Genomic DNA, 15,740 nt, shown 5'->3' with positions numbered 1-15,740 from the left:
CAGTTTGTGACAGTCAGATTCGTAGATCTTAAAATGTTCCCTGTAATACCCGTTTTTTATCCTCCAGGTCATTCCATGTCTGATTTCTGGGACGATTAAACAGATTCATGGTGACGACCAGGCGGAATAACATATGGCATTTTTAAGTAAAAAATAGGGCACTAGAGGTTTATGGGTTTGTATCCAGGATGGGAGAAGGGAAAGGAGGGGATGACGCCCAAAGGGGGGATAAAGAGGGACGGATATAGGCAATCGAAAGGCCCCTACAGACTAGCCCTCCTCATGAAAACTTCAATACCAACAACCATCTGTCATCTACCCTCTCATACAGTACAAGCCACAATCTTGAGCTCTAATTGGGTTCACCGGACCCATTAAATATATAGCATGCCATTCGCCAGATGCATTACTTGTACCAAAACACTGGGCTGGTTTCTGCTGTTTCAATTGTATATTGAAAATATGAGTTTAGTTCTAAGAAAGTGATAGAAAATGTAGTTTCACAATATCTGTTTTAGCAAAATATTGCCTTAAAGGCATAATATGTCATTTTTACAGCTAGAGGTGTAAAATCGCAGCTTGATGGCGCAATGAAGGAGCTTAGGATACTTGGAGTTGTGGACTTTACCTCCACTGACAATTGGAAATCAGTCCGATGGGACTTACAAATCATGTGCATGGAATAAAATAAAGTTTAATAACTGTTATGTTATAATGTAGGGCAGTGGTTTTCAATCTTGTCCGTCTCCCATAACTGACACACCAAGTTCTGTTCATGGATCTCTCAGGTGTGTTAGATAAGGGAGATATGCAAAATGTGCAGGGCAGTGGGTCCCCTAGGACAAGATTGAAAACCACTGATGTAGGGCAGTGGTTCTCAAACTTTTCAGCATGTAGCTACGGTTATTTCCTTCGCACCCCCCCCAAAGTAAATTTCATGAAATAAAACTTATTTTAATAATTTTAACTTAATGGAAAGCGGACAGTGCGGACATGAAACCACTAACATGCGTCCCTATGAACAAGGGTGGAAAGCTTTTCAAAGGTTAAAAACATCTGTGATAAAGTAAGTGCACTGCAATCAAAAAATTAATGCTGCATTTGTAGTTTTTGGATATTTTAATGCAAAAATCGCACATATTGTGCATTTAAACACAATAGTGCTGTGCCATTTGTTATATATAAAAAGCAGTAATCGAATGACTGAGATGCTGCTGAGTCAAGCAAAACTGTACAGACAGGGTAAGAGACACAATCAATAACAAACAATTCAGGTAATGAGGGAACTGGGCTCTTTTAACTAGACGCTGCCTATAAAAACTATCCAGCAGGGAATATCAAACCGAATGGGAAAAGCCTGTGTCAAAAATGGCTGCAATACTTGATCTCTTAATGACAGCAATACAAGTTCAAAAAGAAATTTGGGATCTCAGCATATATAAAATATAAATTTTATACAGATCTTATAGTTAAAGATGTAAAGTTACTGTACAATCATATTTCATGCTGTCATCATTTAAAAACTCTTTCAAAGACAGCATTACCACTGGTTATTAAGTGAAGAGGATCTGTCATAATCCCACATGCATACTATGCTTCTAGGTCACATTCATATAAGGTTATCTCTACACACACATCCCAACTTTCCTTTGGGATTAATTTTTGAAAATTCTCTTATGCTTTTTCCACATAACCCACTTGAGTTATGACATCTCCCAAATGGCTGAACGGCAGAGCCTGGATCAGATTTAACCATTTTTAATATCTTGGATGAATTTATTTGTCCTGTATTTGGTATTAAAGTGCACCTATTTCATTGCCAAAACAACATATATTTTGTGTTTTTGTTGTAATACAATGTGTTTGCGGTGTTTATGGTTAAAAAACACATTATTTTCCACATACTGTATATTTTTGAAGCTCCGGATTTCACTGTCTTCTTGTTATTGTTTAAAATTTAATTATCATTACTACCGTGTTTGATTACCGTGATTTTGTAAACTCGCGGTAAATCCTGTCCAGCCAGAATCAGTTTGATGCAGGCGCACACATGCAAAATTTGTTTTTTGCACAAGAAGGCATTTTAAGGGATAATGTATTGTATTCATTCACGGTTAACTTATAAGACAGATTTTTTTTAATGATAACTTTGTAATCGTTTACTTTGGGGTTTTGTACATTTTGCATGTACTAATACACACTTACACACCAAAAGAAATTTTAATACGTGAATCGGACTATAGATGCTCTTAACAAACACACAAACTTAAGCACACTGGGGTGTGCCATATCATAGCATCCATGATAACACCGGTATAATTTTTTACATGTTAAAAAAATTTAATTTCGCGATATAAAGATATAGCGACGCGAAGGCTAATGGCGCATTAACGTATACAGCAACAACACCTGAGAGCAGGGGTCAAACTCAAACTGGCTTGGGACCATTTCTGAGATTGACATTTCATCTGAGGGCCGCAGAGCTATTTTAACGTTAAAAAAACATAATATTTCTGTAAATATACTGTTTAAAGTTTATTATTTTTTGTTATCATTTATGAAATCACTTATTATTTCTTCCGCGATTGCCGCAAGCGCATCGTGCAGCTTACTCCTGGGTCCTAAAGTACACCCATATTTCGCACAACATATGCAGACCATAGACACAGATGAAAATCTGATTTATTTACTTGTGTTTTATCTGTCTCATCTCGACCCCTAAATTTGCCATGATTAATGTTATTTATTTGATGTTTATGCGAACAAAAGTGCACTTTTATGTAAAATCAATTCTAAATTGTTGGACTTGAGTTACTGGGATCTGTTGGGAGTGTATGGGAAACCAGTAGAAAATATGTGGTTAGTGTCATAGTGATGTAAAATTTTCATCCCATTTCATCTCTAGTTTGTACTTTGTTTACATTTGAGTCATGATGTGTAATCGTGTCACTACTATTGCACTTAAATGCTGCTTCTGCCACCTTATGACAATGGATTTACACTTTAAATTAGGTAGTCTGTCATCAATAACAGCTTATTGGATGGAAAATGCCCTTCATCGTCCATATTTTTTATACTGTCATAAATATCATTACCGCAAATATTCTTAAAATGTCATGATATCATTTTGGAGCTGTATCGCACCTAACATCCTTGTATGTTAAATAAATGTGCACCACTCTGGAAATATTTCCATACATTAACAAGTAATAGTTCACAAACGAGACATAAACAAGATGGGTCTAACTTTCCTATTTAGCCTTGTGAGCTCTTACATAAATAGGTCACGGCAGGGGCTCACTGGCATTTACAACAGAGAAATTCAATATACCAAGAAAACCAAAAAAATGCCTTGAATTCTTTGAAAAGCAGGCATTATGTTCAGAGGCGGATGCCACAAAGAAGCAAAAAAGAAAAAATCAAGGTGAATCATCGAGTCACAAGAGAGTAAGGGAAAGCCGAGTAACCCCAGCGTGTTATAATGACAAGTGCCTGTTAAGCATACATTGCGGTTTTCACACAAACAAAACCATACATTAACTGGGATGCACTTAAAAAGATTAAACCACGGGCAATTGCTACCAACCACACATAAACCAACACGGCTGCTGATTGGCTGAGAAAGAGCACAGGCCACATTCCATTATTTACAGGAGACTTTACAATGTATGCAATGTATGGGGTGACAATACAAATGTGTACAAATGTCACCTTTGCTTTAAAGCTTATATATTTAGTACCACATGATTGACAACATAAGGACTAACCTGGTATCTGATCCAGACACCAGAGCTATTTTTAACACACTTCCCCCCACATATACAGTACTGTATGTGACTATTTATAGTGGCATCATTACATAAGCAAGGCATAGATACTTCAATTATTTAAAGGTCCCGTTCTTTCTGTGTTTTTTAAGCTTTGATTGTGTTTACAGTGCGCAATATAACATATGTTTTACACAATTTACTTATCTCTATACCGCTGTTTTCACTGGCCTAAATACGGTCTGATGTCTCTCTTGTTCTATAAAGTCTCTCCTTCAGAAATACGTAATGAGGTCTGTTGTGTGGCTTGTTTAGTGTGTTGTGATTCAATAGCAGCTTAGCTTGCCGTTAGCTTAGCTGGCGACTGACGTATTCCTGTGGGCGGAGTTTAGTCAAAAAACTGATCTACTGACGTCATTAAAGCATGAAGTAGAGGGCTTTAGTCCAAACCGGCCATATGCTGTAGGCTTTGAAAGGTGAATTCTGTTAAAGAAAATATGAGCTTTATCATTTTACAGGTATTATTTAGGGATGCACCGAATATTCGGCCACCGAAAATTTTCGGCTGAAATGTTGTGATGACGCAAACAGAAACCGCGACCTGCACGTGCTTGTCTGAAGCAACATGTATGCGGCGTGGATGTATTTAACCGCAAAAAGGCGCTAAAGTACGCACAGAGGCACCTGCGGTTGTGTCCGGTCCAGACGTGATCATCACAGTGAGTACGCCCTTCAAAGATCAGAACTCTTGATGTGTAAACTTTAGAGAGAGTTGCGCAAATGTGTCTCATACTGTATAGTCCATTTACATACATGTGCCTAATAAAGCAATGAAAAACAACGTAACGTTTTTATGCTGCGCTGTTTGGGAATCGCCTTCGTTCTCTGTGTGCGCGCGCGTTTAAGTGCCCTCAATAGTGCAAACACGAGTGAGACACAAACAAGCGAACGTTAAATCTTTCTGTTATTGACAGGGCACATATAAACAAAATTATCTCCAAAGTATTCTTTTTCTAATAAAAACATTTGTTTATGTCTTAGGTGTATGTATAAATTACAGTCATAAACCAGTCTCTGCATATTTAAAGAGACAGTAACCTCAATTAACCTACTTAAGTCTAACAAAGAAACAAATAGCTCTAAAAATAATAATATATTTAATTTATACAATAAAGACAGTGTTATGACTCATTTAATTCGATTTCTGTACCTAATGCTAATGTTAGCCCTTGTTAATGTGCAGCTTTGTTCTTTTTTATAAATGTTTGTAATTTCTTTATTTGTTTTTAGATTTTCCCCACCCCCTTTTTGCTGATCTGAAAAATAATCTGATCCGTGCCTCAAAAACTGTAATGATTTGTAAGTGATCTGAACCGTGAGTTTTGTGATCTGTCACACACCCCTAGTAAAGTAAGTACACAGTGATAGCGATAAATGCGTTTGTACTAATAATTGGCATAATAATTTATTTTGATGTTTCGGTTTCGGTTTTTCGGCCTTGGTTTCCTCATTTTCGGTTTTCGGTTTCCGCCAAGAATTTTCATTTCGATGCATCCCTAGTATTATTTATGCTATTTTAGCAACATTGCACACTAACTAGGGTTTAAAAAATGGGATCAGGAAGAACGTGACCTTTAACACAGCTGAATGCATGATGATATGGTGGGGAGATGTTTGGGGGTGGTGGGTCTGTCTCTCTTCAAGTCATTGAAACCGAATTTGAAAGGGTTTCACTGCATTTCCGCCACTAGATCGACAGGCACTTCTGAAACGCTAAAATTGGTCATGGCTCTCTAATGATGCTCTTTGCCTATTTTAATGATGCTCTCACATTTCTGAGCGGCGTGCCGCAGATGGATCTATAGAAATCCAATAAACGTGCAAAACCATGAGTCTACGTGCAAAGACATTCGAAAGCAACTTCCCAAACAAATCCCGTCCAGGTTGTGAAAAGCACATTTTCTTATGCATAAGTAAGCATTATTTTTTCATATAGCCTTAAGAAGTGTGTTTTACATAACCATTCAGTATTCAACCACAGGGAACACAAAATGCTAGGAGCAGAAACGACTCTTATGAGTCACAGCAAAGAAAGCTTTAGATGATGCAGTATATAGAAAGCATCTTCTGTCTGTAATACGCTACATGTACAGCAAGTATGTATCGCATGATGAGGCAGCTCCATTTTGACTGACATTGTTTTTTTCTCAAGCAGCTCGTACAAGCACAAAATGGATGACTGCTTTTCATAAAGGTAATAACTATTTCAAATAACCAGTAAATGTGATTGAGCACTACAGCACATAAATATTGTGCTAATGGTGTAGTCTTTGTCTCTCCTAGGACAGAGTCTTGCATTAGTGCAGCTAACTAACAAGATAGTGTCTGTGAAAGATCCATGAGCCTGAGGAGTTTCATTTTTTGCTTTGCCAGGTTTACACTACACAATATCTGCCACAATCTGTTTGATGTAGGGTGTCGTGGTGACTTGTAAAATATAATGGGTGCGAGGGCGCAATAATCAACACCATGTCTGCAGCGTTTTACATCCTGATAGAAAGATTAGGTTGTTAAATGTTTTCAGTCTTACGCAGCAGGTTTCGTCACACCTGTGTGACACTGACCAATGGGAGCACAGAAGCTCTTCCGTATGGCTCGAAACAAAAGAGACATGATGGTATTGTTGCTGCCTGAACTATGAAATTAACATTCATAATATTCTTGATGACATCACACATGTCGATAAAGACGGCAGGCGGCAAAGAGTTTAGCAGAGTTTAGACACAGAAGCTATCATAACAAGATAAAAATATTGTCTGACCTGAACCGGGATTAGAAATAGCAAGCTATTTATTTTGAGGATGCACGTAATGTAGGCTGAGGGAAAGTGACAGTCTGTGCCACATTGTGGCTTGATTGTAATTCTCCAACACAAACAGCTCAATAACTCATGAACCCAAATAATGTCTCCTAAGAGTAAAAGACTACGCCACATTTGGAAGTTATTATTATTACTTTATATCACAAGAAAGATCGTCTGGACTGTGTCTTACACTACACCTATTTCATTGCTAAAAACAATGTAATTTTGTGCATTTGGTATAAAATAATGCGTTCACATGGGTTATGGTTAAAAAAACACATTATTTTCCATATACCATACATTTTTGTAGCTCCAGATTTTACTTTTTTCCTGAAACACATTAGGTACGTTTACATGCAACCAAATAATCAGTTTGTAATCGTATTGATTGCTCAATCGTATTGAAAAGCCTTCATGTTAACACCTTAATCAATACGATTGAGGACGATCGGGTGCAAATTTGGATCGTATTGAAGGGGGTGGTGTACTCCGATCTGTGATCCGATCAGCAGGAGAAAAGTACGCATGTAAACACGTGAATCGTAGTATTTTCTAAATCTGATGCAAAAATACCTTGTGCACATGCGCATTAAACTCTTATATCACATGATTCTCGTGACAGAAACACGCAATAGCATTACGCATTATTAAGGTAACGTTAATGGGGTCACGCCCCATACACGCGATGTACTAAATTCTGCAACGTTTATGTAAGTATTAAAACATTAGGCTACTTAAAGTAATAAAATAGCGTTGTGCCTTTTAAAAAGTGTTTTCATAACCTATACTTTTCCAACTCAGCTTTGAGTTTAATCCAGAGATAAAGTGTGAACTCGACGAGAGATGCTGTCTGCAGCGTTGCGTTACCAAGTCCTCTGCTTTTTTTGAATTTAGATTTGGGATAAGTATTTAAACTGTTTCCACAAGTTGTTTTTTTTCTGCGTGTTAAAGATTAAATGATTTTGTTGCTTAGTTATTGGTATTTGGGCTGTGAATAGTCATTGGGATGCTTTGGGCTACTTTGAACGTTCATTCAGATGGTTTCGATACACAAATGTGCGCTTGTGCAGACTTTTGGTTTGAATTCTATATAACGTACATGTAAACGAACATTTAAATCAGATTGCAATGTTTAGGGTGCATGTAAACTGTAGCGTCGTAACCTTCAATCGCATTAATTTCAGTCGGTTTAACTACATTTTGTGCATGTAAACATAGCCATTGAAATGCATTTGAAAAGCTCTGTGTCCCTGATTGGCCAACTAATCTGTACGTTGTGATTGGCCTGAATACCTCTGAAGTCAGCAGGAAATGTGACGCTCCTTACCATGTTTGAAAGATTCGCTCACAATGCAATGCTAACAGGAGTTAACTTACAGGCTGTGAGTCCAACCGGGAGGAATTATGATAATGACGATTTTCTCTACCTCACCAATTCACAGAAGTAAACTGTTGCCTACAATCCGTGTGTTTGTTGTAGTCCAAGAAAAGACATTTATGTTGGAGACAATAACTCGCATCATCGTTTACTTCAGGGTTTGTACCTTTTGCATATCATTAACATGTACTAAAACACACTTACACACCAAAGAAAATGTCAAAACGTGAATCGGACAATGGGTCCTCTTTAAAAAAAAAAAAAAACGTATTATTGAGAAGTACCGGTCACAGCTCTATAATGTTTACTGTAGTGCAAATTTTATCAATGTACACAATATTCAGTTCTTATCGATCTTATCGAAGTGGCTGCTCTGCCTTTTAGTTTTCAGTGAGAAATAGCCTCATCCACAATGACATTTAAAGGACTATTCAGCCCCTCCCTTGTTTTGATTTGGCTGCTAAGCTTTGAGGAATGAAGAACAGAGCTTTAAGGGCAATAGTAGCTCGCACTTAAAAATGTATATGAAAAATGTTTTGTTAAACAGTATTACTTGTACCACAACAAACAGTAAGAGAGAAGCATGTAAAACAAATTATGATCATAATGCCACAATTCTCTCTTGTACAGAAATTATACATGCATATAAAAGACACCACTTTTTATGCATGTATCTTTTTAATATGTATGTAGCAGCCTTCCGTCTTCTCTTATATCTGCATATAGGACAGATGTGCATTGGAACAGAAGATGTGTGATGTATAAATGCTGTGTCCGCTGGCAAGCAAGGACACATTTCTACCCCCTAAAAGACTATGGATAGCAATTTGTATGCTAGTAGGATCTTGGCTCAGCCTAATTTCAGAACAGCATATCTCCGTAGACAGTGGGAAGGACAAAACAGCCCCAGAAGAGCTACATATCAACAAAGGCCTGACTGTGCGGGACACTAAATGAAGTCATACTTTTCATCTAGAAGAAGATTCCAGCCCTACATGATTCAAGTGTAGAATTATAATCATATACGGTAATCTTTCTCATTATCTACAATATCTTTAAACTGAGTGGACTGCAGAGGTTGAACAATCTGCTTTTAAACATAACCACAGAGGATTTGCTGTCACAAAAAAACAAAACCCCATGATATGCAACTAAAGTCTGTTGATTTTTCACCTGACAAAACATACAAAACTCGTAAAAATGTGCATTAGGAATAATACTGGATGTCATTTTTAGGAATATACTGAACAGTATGACATTGTGAACAGACTGTACTTCCACACCTGACAGTTTTGTTTTCAAGCTGTCGACTCTATCTAAAACTAATTGGCATATTCATACTAACTATATCCTGGTATCTGTCATCATAAAAAAAAAAACATGATCTATTGCAATCATTCCCACTAGAGGTCTTCTCGGGTCCAAAGAAATGAACCCGACCCGAAATGACCCGAATCACTTCATACCCGAACCCGACGTGCATAAATACATTTTTTTTTTAAAGAAAGACCCGACCCGAGACAAACCCGAGAAAATTAGACCCGAGTCCAACCCGAACTAGTGAAAAAATTTTTTAACCCGACTGGAACCGAATGTAAACGGCACTGACGTGTGTGCATTCTGCAGACCCACGCGCAGCAGTCAGACAGAAAGAAACTCCGGTGGCCTTGCAACCAATTTGGCGAGCTGCTCCATTCGTTTTACTTTGTTATCTGACGACGACACCAACGTAACCGCTAAAATGTACATTTATAATTGACTGACATGTTTGTCTCAATGAAAATGAACCTTCCGACAACCACACAATGTCGCAAGCGCTCTTGGCAAACAGATGAGAGGTTTGAAAAGGACATTGACACACACAGGCGAGAGAGTTCGGGTCTTCTCGGGTCCGTTCAGAAAAAACACATTCATTTTTAAATTACCCGAGACCCGATGCCGCTATTATTGTACCCGACCCGTGTCCGAGGCACATGTGAAACTTTTAGACCCGAACCCGATCGGGTCTCGGGTCGGACCTCGGGTTTTCGGATCTAAGTGGACCCCGTGAAGACCTCTAATTCCCACATCCCATAAGTGTCATCTGATGAACAACTTACAATAGATGTATATTATTTCATTCAAAAACTCCGTAATCTAGGATATCACACTACAGTATGGGACTAAGGGAATGTGGACTTCCTTTTCAACTTTGTAATTGTGATAGCTTAACAATAGATGACATTGGGATATCTGTGTGATGTTAGGCTTTAAGGGTTAAGACAACATTTCCACATCATAAGCCTAATCTCTCTTAAACAGAGCCTGACGAGGCAGCGGCTGTCAGATCAACAGGGCTTGACCTCAGCTGGGCCGCAGCCAAACATAACAGAAAGTTAACATGGTGCCCATGACCCGAGCGCTCACTCACTCACACAGCTAATAACCCAAACAAGGCACTCATTGCCATCATATTTAACCCTTATATTATGTTCCGGGTCAATTTGACCCGTTTTGATTTTTAAGCTGTCGGATAAACCAGTTAACCTGTGATTTTATTCTTGAAATTTTCTGACTTTTTCTCATTTATGGCCATGAACATGCATGCAAAGTTTAGACATGCTGATATTTTTTGAAGTGTACCAAAATAATTTTGTAACGATTTTGAGGTTCGCGGGTCAATTTGACCCGCATTTTGTTTTGCTCCAAAGCAACTGCATAGACCTAAATTAAATATATATTTTTAGTGTTTGTTGTTATATTGGTGTTTTACTATCCTGAAATGGGGGTAAAAATGCTTCTCCTCACTATTTTGAGTACTGAAAAAGACTTTTACAGACACAGATGGTAAAAGTGAGCTATAATTTCTGTTTACAATGTATATGAAATACTACTAAAGTTTCAGTTTTCTTCCAGAAATTTTGTCACTTATTCTCATTTAGGGCCATGAACATGCATGCAAAGTTAGGATACACTGATGTGTTTTGAAGTGGGGTTTTTTAGCACAAATAATGATTTTTGGTACGATTTTGATGTTCGCGGGTCAATTTGACCCATATTTGTTTGTTCCAAGGCAACTGTATAGACACAAATTAAATACATTTATTGAGTATATTTTGGTGTTTTACTACCCTGGAAAGGGAAAAGTGAGCTTTTCCTCACTATTTTCAGTACTGATAAAGACTTCCTCAGACACAGAAAAGTAAATGTGAACTATCATTTCTATTTTCAATGTATATGAAATACTATGTAAAGCAGATTAATTCAGACCCACAGTAAATCCAGAGGTGAATACAGGTGATGCCAGCTGTGCCCCACAAAACATGACACCAAAATAAGCATCATTTGTGTAAAATGCAAGAGGTCAGAAAGCGCATGCTTGATGTGTGCACATCATGTAAACAGTGATTTCTTGAATTTGTACAATGAGCCTCAAGAACAAAAGATGAGCCTGTTTAGAAAAAGAAAAGCTTAATTTCATTTCACAGCAATATTAAATTGTTCATTTAGGATGTCTTAAACATAGGTATGTTAAAAAAACATGTTGAATTAAAATTTAAAATGTTAAATGTTGCAACAGTTTTTGTGCAACATTTGTTAAAACAAACATGTTAAAAATTGTGGTTAAATGCATTTTTTTAAATCTTACTTTTTAATTTGAAGTGTTTATAATGTGTGACCAAGACTGATACTAAAATGGTTCTGTTCATACCTAATCCCTTCTTGTTTTTCATAATGTGATATTCACGGAATTGCATTGAATCCAATGCGGGTCAATTTGACCCGCTCCATCAAAATCGTCACAAAAATCGAACACAATACAAGGGTTAACAATGTCACAGTCAAAATGAAAGCCTCCATGAAGTCCTTTATACAGGGTTCCCACACCTTAGTTAACTTCAAATTCAAGGACCTTTCAAGGACTTTCCAGGTCCAATACCCTCAAATTCAAGGTCTAAATGTGGGGACACATTTCAATTGAGAGCAAGGCTACATCGTGTTACCTTTTAAAATACGTTGTTACAGTTCCCTTTCGAGGGAACTCGCGCTGCGTCACTGCGTGACACTTTGGGGGCGCCTCCAGGGGTAAGTGCGTCTGAATGTGTATATCAAATTCAACCAATGGTGAGGCTTAACGACAAAGACAGGGTGATGCGGGAGCCAGGAAGTATATCGCTATCTGAAATATTGCCAAAGACGGCGTTACAGGGACGCAGGAAGTATGGCAAGGGAGACGCAGCGTATCGTTCCCTTCTCAGGGAACAACAGTTACATACGTAACCCGAGACGTGTCAAACACAACTATGCAAAAAAGCATTTTGGTATGAATCAACATTCGCATACAGAAGATATAAGCATTTAAAGTTAACCGTTTAGGAAGTGTACTTAAAAAGTCTAGAATTTTAATGATATTATCCTACACTAAACAGGGAATAATATAAATTTTTTCCCAGAAAACTTAAAAAATATAGTTCAAGCACATTCAATGGCCTTTATCCATGTATGTATATTTTCAAAAACTTCCCAGGGCCTTGAATTTTTCCCGCAGATTCACAAACTTTCAAGGATTTCAAGGACCCGTGGGAACCTTGTTTATGTAGGGTAAAGGGAATTTCAAATTTGAACAAACTTTTAATCTTTTCCTGAGTTTCTTCTTGCCTTCTTGGATACTTAAGAAATCTAAACAACATGTCCGACTCAGATCCCTGGGCCGCTTTATTTATGTTGCACATTTAGGATTGAAAGGTTGATTTTGTGTTAATGGTTCAGAATATGAGCAGCAAGTAATGGGAGGCTCTGAAAAACATCTTGAGATCATTTATAAATCCAAATGCTCTTGGGTTTCTCATAGCATTCACTGCTGTCTATCTAACCGCTTACCCGCACACACAACTAACTAACTGAGCATCAGCATGAGGATCAACTAAGCTACTCTTATGATCATGCATGTAGAAATATCGTTCTGCTTTTTGCATTTGACCGAGAAAAAAATGTGACAGAAGGCGGGGGGAGGTAGAGAACATGAAAGCAAAGAAGAGAGGGAGAGAAAGATCAGCGCAAACAGCACCAAGCTGTTCTCCTTTTTGATTTTCATGTTATATTCTGTTTCCTATACATCCAGACAAGAGTGTGTCTTGTGTTATTTTTTATCACCCTGTCACAGTGCAACAACCACGTAGTACACAAAAATAATGTGTTGAAGGGAAAGTTGCTCTCTGTAACAGCCATGTAAACATAAAATGGGGTTGTGGCTGCATACATGGACTCCAATTAATATGCATTCACATTAGAGGCTAAGTAAGGGATAATGTAGAGGCAGCCGGTAGTTATCGGGAAATAAGCCCCGACAGTGTGATCAGGACCCGACGCGAAGCGGAGGGTCTTGTATCACACTGAAGGGGCTTATTTCCCAATAACTACCGGCTGTCTCTACATTATCCCGCTTATTACACGGCTACTTGCCACATAAGAAAAAAAACTGGACATGAATATGAATTTGAAACACTTTATTGGCATATTTGTTTTAAATTAACATGTTTATCCTTCCGCGAAACTTTGCACAGATGCATTAAATGATCGTAATACCTTATTAAGATCCTCTGCTTCATACTTGTCTGTCTCCATTTTTTTCTCTTTAGCCAGTCTTTGAGAAGTTTTAATGCCCATTCTGTATTTTTTGTGTGTTGGCTTCGTAGCTGTCATGCTCTATTTTGTCAAGTTCAGTCTCAGTAAGCTCTCTGTGTCTTGTCGTGGTTGTCGAGTGTTTGTCACAAGATGGCGCCAAACAGACAGTAATCTTTATTGATCTTTATTGGCGCGGAGCGATTTTACTCGTGGAAGTAGTCCGGCTATGCGTTATTATTTTGGAGCGGTTATTATTTGAAAAGAACGAACCTGCAAATGTCTCAACTGACCAATCAGAATCAAGCATTCCAGAGAGCCGTGTAATAAACATGTTTACTGTCACAAACAATAGCATTAGCTCACATGCAACAGTTTTGTCAAGCGATATTAGCATCTGCACAGCAACAAAACACAGGTAGATTGTTACTGATATCAAGCAATCAATATTGCTGAGCCAAGTTTTTGGCAAGGTTTTGCTAGTCACACAAAAAACTAAGTGAACCAATGCTTTTGAAGCGAGGCTAGCTGTGAACATCTTGCACCTTAGGATGCATGTGGGCTCTGTTCCAAAACCTAGTGAACTGCCTACGCAGTGCATAGCATTTAATGGCATCTAAGTTGTGCTTTTGGAAAGCTGTTTGCAAATGTGGGCAGTATCCTGCCCCATAAGAGAGCATCGCTCGTATCCCTTGAGGAAAAGAAAATTCCATCATGCACTTTGACAAAGATCAGTGTGGTTAATATAATACTTAAAAGTAATGATAAAAGGTTAAACTATAAAAAACTACTATCTTACTCAATATTTCAGTTACTCTAAAAAGGCGGATGCTTATATAAGCAGCACACAGCTCACCGGTTTTGGAAGAAAGCCATACTGTTACTTGCTACAATGAGAAACGTACTAACTAAAACCTAACTGGCATATCTGGTTTTGTGGTTTCAAATTTTGACCCCGAGCAAGCAAACATTTTGGCTTTCAGGCTCCACTAGCTAGAACAGCGCACAACCAATGCTAAGCAGCATAAACCCAAATAAACTAGCACTGGGATTTTAGTCTTGGCTTGTATTCTTACTAGTAAAATAAAATGAAAATAAATATTAAATGTGAAAAAATACACTTTAAAAAAGTGTGCTTCATAGAAGAAGTATTTTTGGTTCCCCAAAGAACCTTTCAGTGAAAGGTTCTTAAAAGACGCATTTCTTTATGTAAACATACAGCCAAAAATGGTAAATCTATGGCATAGTATGGCACATTTATGTGTAACTAATAAACAATAAATGTAAATTTATTTAATATTTCTTGCATAGTAGCCGTCTGTAGTTTCTGTAGTCCTGCCACTGTACACAGTTCAGGTTCATCTATTACTCCATTCAACACTTCTGGCTTTAAAAATGGAAATAATCAAATGTATAGATCTACTGTATATGCAGATTTCATTGTAGGACATTTCACAGATTTCAAAGTGACATATCTCTATGAAATACCATTCATATGCCTTCAAATGATACCTTTGGAGGTTCACTGTCCAGAAAGATGAAACTATCCAAGAAACTGAGCCACAGTTTGAACAGGGCTGCTTTTAAAAGCATGTTTAAAAAGGTTCGTAGTAATGCTACTTCATTATTAATCAGAATACGCCCGTTCATTGTTTCAAATGAAATACGATACATCTCACCAAAGCCTTTTTTCAGCTCTCTAATTAATCGCATAGCTAACGCCTTCTTAATAATACATGGGATTGCTTTTTCATCCTCTGTGTATCAACTGCAATATTTACAGTATGGTCTACAAAATTAACAAAATGGCTGATATACCATCGAAAGTCTGCACAGAAACGTTTGCCCCATTACCATTTCCCCATAGAAACAAATGGGACCATTGTACTTAAGGGGGTTGCTGCGGACAGGGAAACAGGAATGAGGGGGGAAGAGAGTGAAACAGAGAAAGAGATAGCATATCCGCAAGGGAAAAACCAGCTGGGAAATACTTGCAGCGAAGGGAACCGAATAATAAAGATAGCAGTGACTAAAATGCATGGAAAACACCCTGGAAAATAACGGAAAAGGGGGATTGACATGAATAACACTGATCTGCTAAAGTCGCTTGGTATAAACTTAAGCAGACAGA

At 37.8% G+C, this 15,740-nt stretch overlaps 1 protein-coding gene across 1 annotated transcript in view; it reads right to left on the bottom strand.

Moving 5' to 3' along the window:
- The window catches only part of cttnbp2 (cortactin binding protein 2), a 48,830-nt gene that overhangs the window by 29,224 nt on the left and 3,866 nt on the right, over nucleotides 1–15,740 (bottom strand). The window lies entirely within an intron of this gene.

The sequence above is a fragment of the Paramisgurnus dabryanus genome, chromosome 9, assembly GCF_030506205.2.
Source record: "Paramisgurnus dabryanus chromosome 9, PD_genome_1.1, whole genome shotgun sequence".
Classification (NCBI taxonomy): domain Eukaryota; kingdom Metazoa; phylum Chordata; class Actinopteri; order Cypriniformes; family Cobitidae; genus Paramisgurnus; species Paramisgurnus dabryanus.
Note: the sequence above shows the minus strand (reverse complement) of the source record. Positions and strands in the feature narration are given on the sequence as shown.